At 30.5% G+C, this 13,055-nt stretch overlaps 1 long non-coding RNA gene across 1 annotated transcript in view; it reads right to left on the bottom strand.

Moving 5' to 3' along the window:
- Window positions 1-13,055, bottom strand: part of LOC118182252 (uncharacterized) — a 187,610-nt gene that overhangs the window by 51,333 nt on the left and 123,222 nt on the right. The window contains exon 5 of the long non-coding RNA XR_015040538.1: window positions 1,389-1,853. This is a non-coding gene — a long non-coding RNA (uncharacterized LOC118182252). The remainder of the gene's footprint in view (window positions 1-1,388; window positions 1,854-13,055) is intronic.

Raw genomic sequence — 13,055 nt, 5'->3', positions numbered from 1 at the left:
TACTCAGTAATACCATAAAAATAAAATTGAAGGTTTCGATTATGTTATCTGCTGCTATGGGCACGATAAATTATTTTATAATTTATTCTCTTTCTTCCAGCGGTATTATAATTTAGAACGCATTAAATTTTTATCGCTACAATCTGAATCTGATAAAGTAAACAAAACTTTAATTAAAGATATTTTTCTGATACGAAACAAAAAAATGGCAACACATGACAAAATGTTCGAAACCAAAATTAATAAATAAATAATGAAATAAATATAAGCAGAATAGGTTTACCAATTACATAAATTATAAATTGTCTATATATATCCTATGTGAATGAAAATAATGAAAATAAAAGTAAAGTGTGATTAATACAAAAATTAAAATATGGTGGGGCACTGATATGTAGATATAGGTGTAATTATAAATAAGAGATAAACTTAAGAAATAAAGTTTGAAACTGTGTATATTTAAGAGGAAGTGTGTAATTCAAGACATTCGGCTACTTTCAGGGAAAAGTCATTTCTAATCAACTCGATTGGGAAAAGTATCTTCAGATGCATTGCTAAGAGTATAAAGAAAATTGTCTGGCAGCAGTCCAATCACAGCGCGAATAATTGGATAGCGTTATTGCGGTTCTTCAAGAAATGCCGACCTGTCATTTTAAATGCAAAGGAGATCTTGAGGCAGCTCTTAGGCGTAATTGCCCGAATGAAAATTTAAGTCATTAGGGAGTTTCTCAGGGAAGTGATATATCTTAGCAAAAATATATTAAAGTAAGTAATGAAACGAACACGAGTTGAGTGTCGAAATGAATTAGACTCCGAAGGAATTTTTTTTTTTTTTTTTTGTGATATCTGTGCTGTAATTCAACATTTTTTCCTTCCTCAAAAAAGAATATTTTTTTTCTGAAGTATATCTATTGCTTTGAGTGACATGCATATTAAAATTAAGATTTACGCAATTTATATATTCCAGTCTTAGATTTTTTTTTTTTTAGTTCACCTTCTTATCTACTACGTATAATTTTGTGCACGTAAATTTTAAAAATTTAGTCGAATTTTTTACCCTAAACTCAATTGATAATTTACTATTTTTCGTTATGAATTTGACATTAGTTAATTAATTTAGATGCTTTAAGTTTATATGCTGACAATAGTTGCAATACATAATGCTTAAATGTGATGTTTCCTTTACATATTTTCTCATAATCTTTTAATAACAATAATCTGAACTGTTATTGATGAAACAGCAAAAATGTCAAAAAAAACGCATTTCGAAAAAAGCGTTAACTAGTATAGAATTTTAAGATAGCATGAGATAGCTCAGTCAGCAGTAAGAGCTTTTTACTTTTAAATTCTAATTTTGCAGAAAATATCCTTTTTAAAATTGTACTTACTTATTATTCAGCGAGATTTCGCAATGGTCTATACCTATGATTTTATTCCTTCAAAAGAAAATCATGAATTCTAATCCTACATCGCTGCTTTGAAGACCAGTAACACATCCTTCTCTTTCTCCTTCAGAAATAAACCTCTGAGTAATGTTTATATAAAAAATATATTCATTTTCATAGTATATTATGCTTTCGTTACCGAAATATATATATGGTATTAAATCAAAAGATCTCACAGCTCTCTAATAGTAACTCGAGGTCCAATGCAGTCTTTGTTGAAGATAAAGTGAACAGTTCTGACAACTACTAGAAAACTTGCTTTAATAATATGCTTTCTGGAGACTTCCATAACTTCGCTAAGTTAATCAAAAATTAGGAACATGGCCACTTATACCGGGGTTCAACAGGAAAATTTTCTACGTATCTCTGCTTCTGACTGCATTTCTCTTAAATTCCCAAAAATTCAAACTGAAACAAAACACACAACACATAACAATAAAATTATGATACAAAAAGTCCCAAATATGTGAAAGCAATGCACAAACACATTAAATTAAATTATAAGCAAGTAAACACAAATCTTTACAAAAATTATAATAGAAAAAATGGGACATTCCCGGAAAAAAAGGGGGAAACAGTTATATATCTCTCTGTTATATATCTGTATATATATTCCTTTCATATACTACTGGACCGATTAACGAAATTCAAAATGCGTTTTTCCCGTCTCGAAAGCGCGACTTAGAATACATATTAGATTTATATATAGCATTGGTCTAATGTAGGTATTTTAACACAAAATATTTTAACTTTTCTGAAATGACTTGTCATTTGTTTTCCATATTTCGATTCTAGGTCTTAAATTATGCCTAAATATTAAATTTTGTTACATTTGGGGCGAAATTTACGCAGAAATTCCAAAATTCATCTTGGCGCATTCTCTTCAGCTTGCGCCAGGAATAATTTACTCGGCGAAATTCTTAATTTATAGCAACCTATTTTCCTTTCTATTTTTAGATTCTCCACGAGCTGAAAAAAGGTCATCATTCCTACTTTCAAATAATTTTAACAAAGTGTGTAAAACACATTTGACGTTATTATCGCCTATAAAAAATATGCCAAATTTTAAAACTCGCCAATATATAAATTCCCTTAATCTAGGAATTTTTGAATAAAAAAACTCTCATTTTTTGCAGATACTTTTAGAAATACATCTACTTTAAGACAATGGTAATCCTTTTATAGGCTGTAAATCAAACACAAATTTTTAAAATAAGTAATAAAAATACCAGAAGTATATATGGATTAAACCTAAATTTCGAATTTTGGAAGAAGGAATTGCGTAAGTTTAATAAAAAAAGAGATATCAATAAATATATATCAAATTCAATAAACATTGAGGAGCTAACATTTTGAAAGCTAACTTTTAAAAAAGTAATCGTGCGATTTTTACAAAACTTGGGAGTTTGGCATAATTTGAGTCGTAGAATTGAAGTATGGGGAAAAAAAATTGGCACGTTATTTCAGAAAAAGCGCCGATTTTGTGTCAAAATACCTATATTAGAGTAATGCTATACGGAAGTCTAATACATATCCTAAGTCGCACATTCGAGACATGAATAATGCAAGTTGTCATTTGTTTTCGTCAATCGGTCCAGTAGAACGGGAGATATAGAAGTGTCCCTTTTTTTCCGCAGTGTACATTTGGAAATGTAAAAAGATCATTGAAAATGAGTATCACTACTAACAGAATACCTAAGTTCTTAGGACCTTTTTTATACTGATTGAATTATATTATGATTGTTAGACCTTACTTCTTAAAATGTATTTATATTCCTTTCATATTTCAGTTTTCGATGCTAACTGCATGTTGTACAAAATACTTTTTATTATGATCAACAAATTTATCTGAATGTTATATATCCAAGCTAGATGGAAATTTGTCTATGTATGCTGAAAATGCTTAAATTAATTCTTCTCTGGCCAAAGAATATTAAGAAGAATGAACGAGTTGTCAATGAACGAGTTGTCTAAAAGAGTAATTACAAGTTTTAGTACATTTTTGAGAATTATATTCACAAAAACATCATAATAGAAACTGATCATATCTAATATGTTTGCCTTCAATGCGATTAAAATTTTCTGTATGTTTCAAGTTAATTCTAATTTAAAATATCAAAAAATTCGTATTTACTTTGTTATTAAATCTGAAAGATATATTTTGAAAATGCTTTAAATTACATAATCTTTTTCAGAATTTTGTACTAAATAATTGTAATTCTTTTCAGGCTAAATTCATCATAAGCTTTAATTGCATATGCAAGCACGCTTACTAGCATATGTAAGCTATTTTATTTTTTCCCTCAAATAATGTAAATGTTTTCGCAAATAATGCAGTCACGTAATTATAAATTAATTTACTTATTATGTATAAATAATTTACTTATTATTCCTCAGTATAAATAAATGTTTATACTTCTGACATTATACAATTTCATGAATAATGCCTCGACGTATGTAGAAGTGCATATACGTGATTATATGCGGTAGACATTTGCTTCTGCTTAGATGCAGAAAAACCTATATTCAATTGTGTTAGAGAGCTTGGTATGTTAGTTTAATAAACTTAATAAAATAGTACCCAACAAACAATGAAACTTTCGATTTCAGTCGATTTTCTGATCATTCTATTCTTTGGGGACTACTTACTGGTCCTACCAAACGGTTTTCTTTTGGTTAATTTTAGTGTAGCAAAGCCTTGAGGGCCTAAGAAGAGAGATGTATTTGTGGAGGACATTCTAAGGGAAACAAGTTGAAAAACCACGATAACGCCCATTCAGCGAGCCCGTTCGCGCGATTCGAACCTCGGATCGAACTACCAGTGTTCAGCGATTTTGCCGCTCAACCGCTGGTGGGGCCTGGTCATACCAATAACATCTATTGCTGATTTTCTGATAAAGTACGCAGTCGTCTATAAGAAATGTAAACATTTATTTTAAGGGTTTATACTAATCTTTTTTAAACTAACAATTTTTTCCCGTTCACATTGAGAAATTTCCTTTTTGCGTTGAGTGAAGAATTTTAATTCTTAACATAATCTGTAATACTTTTTATTTGCGCTACAGGTTCTGGTTGAACTTCTTAATGCAAGTTTAAATGTACGTAGATAAAACCATACATTTCTTTCTTCGAAATCAATTGTCTTCAATTTTAATGTATTTAATGCTATTTAATTTATTGTAAATGGAGTAAATTTCAATAATAAAAAATAAAAACCTTAATAATGGAATGAAGATTATTAAAAATACTTATTGAAACAAAAAATATGCATATCATTTACTGAGCGCCGCCTGAGATAACCACTGACCTGACATTGTTGTAAAAGTCTTACAGTGTTACAGTGTCCTGGCAGAAAGGAATATTTCTTCCGTGTAAAAATATAAATATAAATATTACATGGGCATACAAGGGCAGTGTATAAGCATAGATATGTTGATTACAAACATTGTCGTGTACAAGTTACATATGATAATTACATAAAATCATGACAGCTATGTGTACATTTAAACATTATCTGAATTCATATTTACAATACTTTTACTGAGATAATCAATGTACACTTGTAATTCATTTACACATTGACTGGATTTTCAGTAAACTGCTTTACAATATTATTTTTATTAAGTACATACAAATTGGATAGTAATATGCTTACATTACAATAGTTTTGCTCTTACAGTCCTGTTACTATTCTACGGGATGAGCTATTTTTCTAGTGTTGATTTTCAGTTGTTGTAGTATTTTTAATTGCTATTAAAATTATACTGGGAAAATACAATTCTCAAGGGAGGGGAGAATTTCTTAGTAACTTGCTGAGCATAGCCTGATTACCTTCTCTATTTTAGTTTTCGTCTGCTTGTTGCCGCAGGTATATCATTTACTGTCTTATTAAGTATTTAAAAATGCGCCCATTATTTCCTTTATCCTTTTCCTTTTAAAAACAGGCAGATATCTCTTGTGTGCTTTTCATATCCAAATAACCAAACCTCCTTTTAAAAACTGCAATTTCAGGATCACAGCAGTCCTTAAGAAAATTTTTAATGCTACACAAAATGCTAAGTTGAGAATGAAACAATTTCGTGCTAAGACTTGTTTATTTATTATTTCTTAATTCATGACACGATTAATTCTTAACGACACGCTTAAGTCGTTTTAAGGCATCGTATAGATCACAAGCAAAATTCATGTTTCCTTCAGGATATTTACAGAGAGCAATCCTAGCATTTCGCGCCTTTTACTGAAATAAGCTATTACTTACCGCAGATGCGCGTTTTTTATGAAACATTTCCACGATTCTTTTTTTGCATTACTCCCCTCCACTAAGCAGAATTTGTAATTTTAGGGAAACTATAATGGTTCTCAGATGCACTCTCAGAACGGATATCACAGCTTCGGTTGATGCACTGGTGAAACAATCCATCAGCTGAAGAAGCTGATCATCTGCGGGCAAGCTAGGAAGTCAAATGATGCTAGAACGACTTTTCAACATATTTCACCTTATCATCCATTTTCTTCGCTTCATATACATTTTCTTGAATATACTTAGCGTAAAATATTTAAACCCTGTTTCTACGTTCAAAAGGTTATAGAAAATGCCTGTAAGGCAGTTTTATTTTGAAATGTAAAATACTATTACCTTGTTGCCTTTGACGTAAAATTACATATGCTTTAACATTCCTCCCTTCCATTAGAAGCATTGAAGAATTATAATTTTACTACATATTGGACACTGGCTATCATATCGTCTTGAATAGCTTTGATTATAGGTAACACTTACCTGGTAGAATAATCTTGATAAGAAATAACAACCTTATATAACATAAATACGATCAAATATCCCTCAGAAAAACCCTACGAATGTATGCGTTCCTCGATAGCTATTCTCCTGTGCTTTGCTGTAATTGAAACCAACAAGCTGACCAAGAGAACCGGATGAAAAGTAGTAATTCAAAGTTCGTTCTCGGAATCATTCCTAAAATTTCATGCTACATAAAATGAATATATTATTTAACGTTTGGAAAGAAGTGGAGGGCATAAACTTTGACAAACTTGAATAGGTGTCAAACAAATACTACTATATACTAACCAAAGAGTCAATCAATCTTCCCAGCTTAAACGATTTGAAATGTTTACACCATGACTGACAAAAATTTAACGGCTGTGAATGCTCTTCTAATATCTTTATTTTATGATCAGGCTTAATCAAGTCTAAAGACTACTGTAAAAGACACTTAACTCTTCTAAAAATTTCAAAAGTATTTTATTTATTGCCATTCAGCATATTTTCAAAAATGTAAAACTGGCTTCTTTTTCTAGTTGAAGAAGTTAATTTTTAAATTTCGGAACTTATTATAATCGGATGGAAAAGCAGATGTAATATGATTTAAAATGATTTTATTTTCAGTCATATTAAATCTTCTTTTGAATCGCCTGAGTATGTATGGCCAAAATTTATTTTCTTTTAGCTTAACTTTTATGATTTTCACATTGCCATGAAATTATGTTAAAGAGCATTTAATAAATATCTCCCTGAGAGCCACAAATGTTCTAGAACTAGAGAAAGATAAAGTTCACTCAATATTTAAAGAACTTATGATGGTGATACTAGAAACTAACTAAACTTGATCTTTGCATTCCTTTATTTATCAGTTAGCTCTATGCTTGATACTGAATAAATAAAAACTCTGGTATTAAATTTTCAGAAGTCTGTAATAAACTCTAAAATTTATTGCTAAACTTATCTATTGAAAAGGACTTCATTGTTAATTAATGGTTTGTTAATAACTCATTAATTTGATATAAGAATTGATTTCAAATAAATGGTTCCACAAATTGGAACTAATGTTAACTAAAATAAAACACGATTCATATAATAATATTTTTTATGTAATTACTCGAAAGGATGATTCACTCTCTGAATCCAGAAATGAGAAATCTTCTCTGATGTTTCAGTTATATCATTATATGTGTAGCTGAATGGGATATGTAAAGCATTTCGTTCCAATTCCCTTTAATGTTGAAAATATTAGAGATTACATCTTCGCATTAAGAATTAATGCAGTTAATACAAAAATAATTTTTAAAAATTTTTCCAGTGCATTTTCCGCATACAACTTTGGAGCAAGATGCACAATTATCTTAAGATTTGTTTACATTGCATCTCTGAACTTGACACTTTTCTCTTTATATCCATTTTCGTTTCATGTGTTTTTTCTGAAGACTCAGGAAGGATCTTCTCCTATTTTGGAGGGAGTTTTGAAGCCATATGTACCACTTTTAACTCCTCTCCTAATTTCAGTAGAAAATCTCTCCTGTTAATGGTGTTTCCTGTTACACTTTTATAAATTATCCAGGCGTTCAAAGCTGCGTTATCAAATATTGAAAAACATATGTACAGGCCATGGTATAGAAGCCGATTTGACTGAATATTTTCGGCACATCTGATCACGAATATCCACACCATACTTTGTTGCGTTGTAAAATGCTATTGAATCGGGCAACTTCTTGAGACTGTCTTCAGTTTTTACAGTATAATGAGAAAAACGCTTTTGTTTCTTTTGCCTTGATATATGGTATATGTGATATTATCATGTTCCACTATTGTTGACGAATAAAGATTACTATGCATATTTTTCAAAGATACAGGAATTTCTGTTCTGTTCTTTTTCATAGTGCGGACCATAGTTATATTTCGTATTTAGCATTTCTAATTTAATGCTAGTAAAATAGCTATAAGTGGTAATATTCCTCTCTTTATTTAGATGTGGCTCCGTTAATGTTATGACACTATTTTCAGACAAACGTAATTGAGGATTTGCTGTTCCGTCTTTTCCTAGATAAGGGAATGCATTCAAAAGGTATTTAGTACAACGCCGACAGATAACCAAAATTTTATTCCAAATTTGTCAGGTCAATAAAATCATCAATAAAAAGCTTGAAAGCACTAGACACTTTGTCCTCAGAAACACGACTCTTTACAAAAGATGTTGGTCTTGTTATTTCTTTTAGAACATTATAAGCAGGAACACTGCTACAGTCTGAATTTTTGGAATTTATTTCATTCCATATAGTGTTATTAGGAGCTGTAAAAACAGTTTTTCAAATACCCTGATCCGTTTTTGCCCGTTTATTTTTGCTGAGTTCTTCGTTTACTTCGATGTCTTCGGATTCACTAATAGTTTGTGTTTTGAATTCATCTTCAGTTTCTACAGAAACATTATCAATTTCACCTTCGGCGGACTAATTTTCAGATAACTCTGGCAACAATTTTTTAATTTTTTCATCCGTAAGACCTCTTTTCCGCTTATTAGACATATTTTGTAAAAGTTGAAAAAAGTAAAAAAATTATCAGATTATCAAATATATTTTAGCATATAGTTCTCACAGCGTAAAGGAAAGGTGATAATGAACTTGACGGCAAAATGCATGTGTACTGAAATACTGATTTGGGATTACCAAGAATATATCTGTCCTAATTATTGTCACCGCAGAAAGTAAGCTGAACTAACAAATGGTAAAATACATCGGTAAAATAAACTATTTCTGAAAAGAAATGTAAGCATGAAAAAACCTGCATCTACCTTCCTTGTAGTATTTTCTTCAAACGAATAGATAATAGCAAACAAAGGAATAACAACTTATGTAGACATTACAAAGTAGTGAGACCACCTAGATTTTATCCCTCTGGCAGACAGTATGAATGCAAACGAAAAATTCTTATCAGATAATGTTTTTCATGTGTTATTTGACAATGCCTCGAACAGAAAGAGGGATAAAAGTAAAGAGGTCAAAATGACCCCCGTCCGCCGTTCTAGGAATACATGCCCATATTTCAAAAACTAACAAACCTAGAATATTGAATTTGTTTTTACAAATATTTTTTATCTATTTAGGAAAAGTCAAAAAATTACAAGCGATTTCTTCCATTAAAACAAAAGTAATCAACGGTCAAAAGTGTTCAGGGGGTCGAAATGACCCCTGCCGCTGTTCTAGTGTTTAAATTTAACAATAATGCACATTCTATACTAGGTTGTCTGTTGTATAGTATGAAGAAAATGTTAATGATTTTAAAAAGCATATGAAATGTATGATCGAAAAATAGTGTTAAAGAAACTTTAGCATTTTTATAAAGTATTGTAATCTATAATTATGTGATATTTAATTGTGTAATATTAAAAAACACTAGATCTTTTTTATTGATTGCAAATTGCAGTTTTATTACTTTTCGTTTGGTATCTATTCTTCGAAACACTGTGTAATGCGCGTTCTTTTAAATATTGCCGTTATTATATGTCTATTAGATTATCTCAATAAATGAATGTTGGAAATTAGGTTTTATTTTCTATTGCCGTTATGTGTGTTTATTAGATTATCTCAATAAATGAATGCTAGAAATTAGGTTTTATTTATCTCAATAAACGAATGTTGGAAATGAGGTTTTATTTTTTTATTAAATTTAAGTATATTCTATTTTAAGTGTATCTTACTTTTTATGAAATTTATGAAATAAAATGGTATTAAGAAACATCAGTATTACTAGTAAATACTGCAATCCATAATTATTGCATTTTAATTTCCTTACTATTTATAAAAAAACAAATTTTTTTTTATTAATTGGAAATTTTAGTTCTGTTACCTTCCTTCTGATATTTATATTTTCAAACACTACTAATTCATGTTTTTCCTTAAATAGTGCTGTCATGTATGTTGTTTCTTAGCTTATTATTTCATTTTAGATATGAATATGGGATGTTTTTTTTGGTTATTAGATTTAGGTATATTTTTGTATGAGATATTTTTATCACATTTATTAACTGCTTTATACAGTCTTTCATTTGTATATCTTGGAGATATAGAAGTTAATGGTTATATTTTTTGCTATGAAAGGCGAATAAATTTATACTTGAGTTCAGGTAAATTACCGATTAAGTTACCTTAAGAACCGCCTCCTAATTTATCATGACAGGGGCAAATTTTTTCCCACTAGCGGCCGAGCGGTAACGTCGCTGAACACTGGTAGTTCGGTCCGAGGTTCGAGTCCCGCGAACGGACTGGCTGCATGGGTGTTTTTGTGGTTTTCCCCATTTCTTGAGGCAGATAGCCCTCGAGTGCTTTGCCATAATCTAATAAATTAAACCAGGAGCAATTTTCAATGTCTCTGAGATTTAACAGAAGTAAATGTGATAATGCTGTTATAATCAGAAACGCTCTTTTTTACCCACATATATAGCTTACTTTTATTTATGCCTAATTGAGTTTTATTTACTTAAATACCTACTATTAATGTTATATATTTATAATAACCACTTTCATAATTACTCTCATTTAAGGAAAAAAAATCATGAAATCTTAAATAATCGTAACTTAGAATTTTATTTAAAAAATATAGTTTAAAGTACTGAAAATAATTAAGGCTATTATTAATTATGCATATTTAGTCTAAAGAGAAAAATTGTATTATCTTCTGGTTTTCAGGAAATTATAAAATATTTAAACTTTAGATAAATACAATGAATGCAAAATTTTAGAAAAGAAAAAAATATATTAATTATTAAGCTTATTTTTCTGCATAAATCAATATGTAACACAAGGACATAATGACATTTTCACAACTGTTGCAAAATGTGGAATTTGGCGAACATTTAGGCATCGTGACGTCGTGATACGACGCTTTTACAACCAAAATATCACCTACGAAAGACGCAATAACGACGTCTATGCGACAAAAACCTCATCTGCAAAGCCGTAATAAAGACGTCTTCGCAACGGTTGCAAAACAGTGGATGGTCGCGGACGTCTGGGCGTCTTAAAGACGACAGATTGCAACGTTAACATAAACATATTGCAACGTATTTGCAACGATATATATATATATATATATATATATGAAATGTAGAATTTCATACATTGTAGAGTCATTAGGTTAATTGGAAGCAGAAAAGATGAAAAATATGCAACCGCCTTCGCCGGGAATGGAACCACGGACCTCTGGAATACCGGCCGAGCGTGCTACCGTTACACCACGAAGGCACACTAGGGATGCGGGAGAAATACCTTATAACATTATTTGTGTTGTGCAGCCGGAGCAACAGGAATGACACAAATTTCTGAAATATAAAGTGATACGTTTTTTTAGCATCCATCTCACAAGTGTTCCTCTTGTACTTTGAGGGGTTGGGAGAAGTCCTTTTTATAGATATGTGTGCGTCACGGTGCTCATCCAATCAGGGATATTAATTGAAATTACGAGCGGACGCTATCTTCTCATTAGGAGTGTTCTTAAGGACTTTATGTAATATGACAGATTTATGAGTTTGGCGGGCGCCAACAGGATGATATAATTTATAATAAAGAAAGGATTTTGCCAAAAGTTAGAAACAGGGATGAGAGAATCGCCAACACATTATTAAGCAATATATCGCCAACACATTATTAAGCAATATAATTAGAATTTAATTTAATCAATTGAGTTAAAAATATCATTACATATACATACACATATATGTTACCGCAAAGTCTGAAGTCTGGCGTTATAGCAAATAAACTATGGCAGGAGTAATTATTCTAAATATAATTTCAAAAAGGCAGTTGGGTTGATGATAAAGGGGAATAAACTGAAAGATTAGCAGTGTCAAATAGTTGACCAAATAATTATGAATTTAAAAATAAAAGTTAAATCCACAGGCACTGATCTCCTTTAAAGCAACACTGACTTATGGTTGCTAGCAGACAGTATATAAAGACGCTTATGGGATAATGCAGCAAGTAACATTGTGACAGGATTACCATTGGTCAGTGATGTAGTATAAATTCTCAGTCAGCACTGCAATGTTGTTCCAAAGAAAACTGATACAACGGATGGCAAATGGCGTAACGTAACGTAATTCTCCAGAAACTGTGGAAAGATTCTGGTAAAGTGGTATCTAAAGTAAAATATAATCTGTTTAGCTATTAGAATTAACCAAATAATCCCGCTGATCTACATTGCATTCTCACAACAATCGTGACTATAAAGATAAATAAGCATGCGCAATTTTGACCAATGTCTTTACCAAGTACGATAGAAAGTTTTATATCTTACTGTCATTGTTTACTGTATTTCAGGGAATTAAAAATTTTATACGGACATGTAGTTTATGACCATTAAATGAATAATAAAACCTAAGATTAGATATAAATTTTCAAAAATTCTTTTAGGTATTTCTGGCATGATCTTTTATCCGTTGCTCTATCAAAATAGATATAAGAATACTGAAAGACTTGCAAAAAACATAGCGACAGAACACAGTTCAAAAATGTAAAATTAATTTTATACATGTAACAGATCATCTCATTTGTCGGTTTTCTGCTCGTTACTATCTTAGTTTGCACGTGTTGTCTTATAGGTAAATTATAAAAACACATTTAAAGCTATTCTAAGGTAATAAGAAAAGGAAACCGATGATTTGTTTATAAAAAATAACGTATAAGACATCAGTGTATGCAGCAGCTAATAAATAAATAAAAAAAATTATCCAATAAACCAAAAATTATCCATGTGTCAACCAGATACTACACCTTCCTCCGCAAATTATTCCAAAGACTGGGAATGAACCACGTTGGTTTGAATTA

This window comes from Stegodyphus dumicola, chromosome 4, assembly GCF_044657685.1.
Source record: "Stegodyphus dumicola isolate Sdum_Otavi_A_Nest chromosome 4, ASM4465768v1".
NCBI lineage: Eukaryota > Metazoa > Arthropoda > Arachnida > Araneae > Eresidae > Stegodyphus > Stegodyphus dumicola.
The sequence above is the reverse complement of the archived record's forward strand: the minus strand, read 5'-3'. Positions and strand labels throughout refer to the sequence as shown.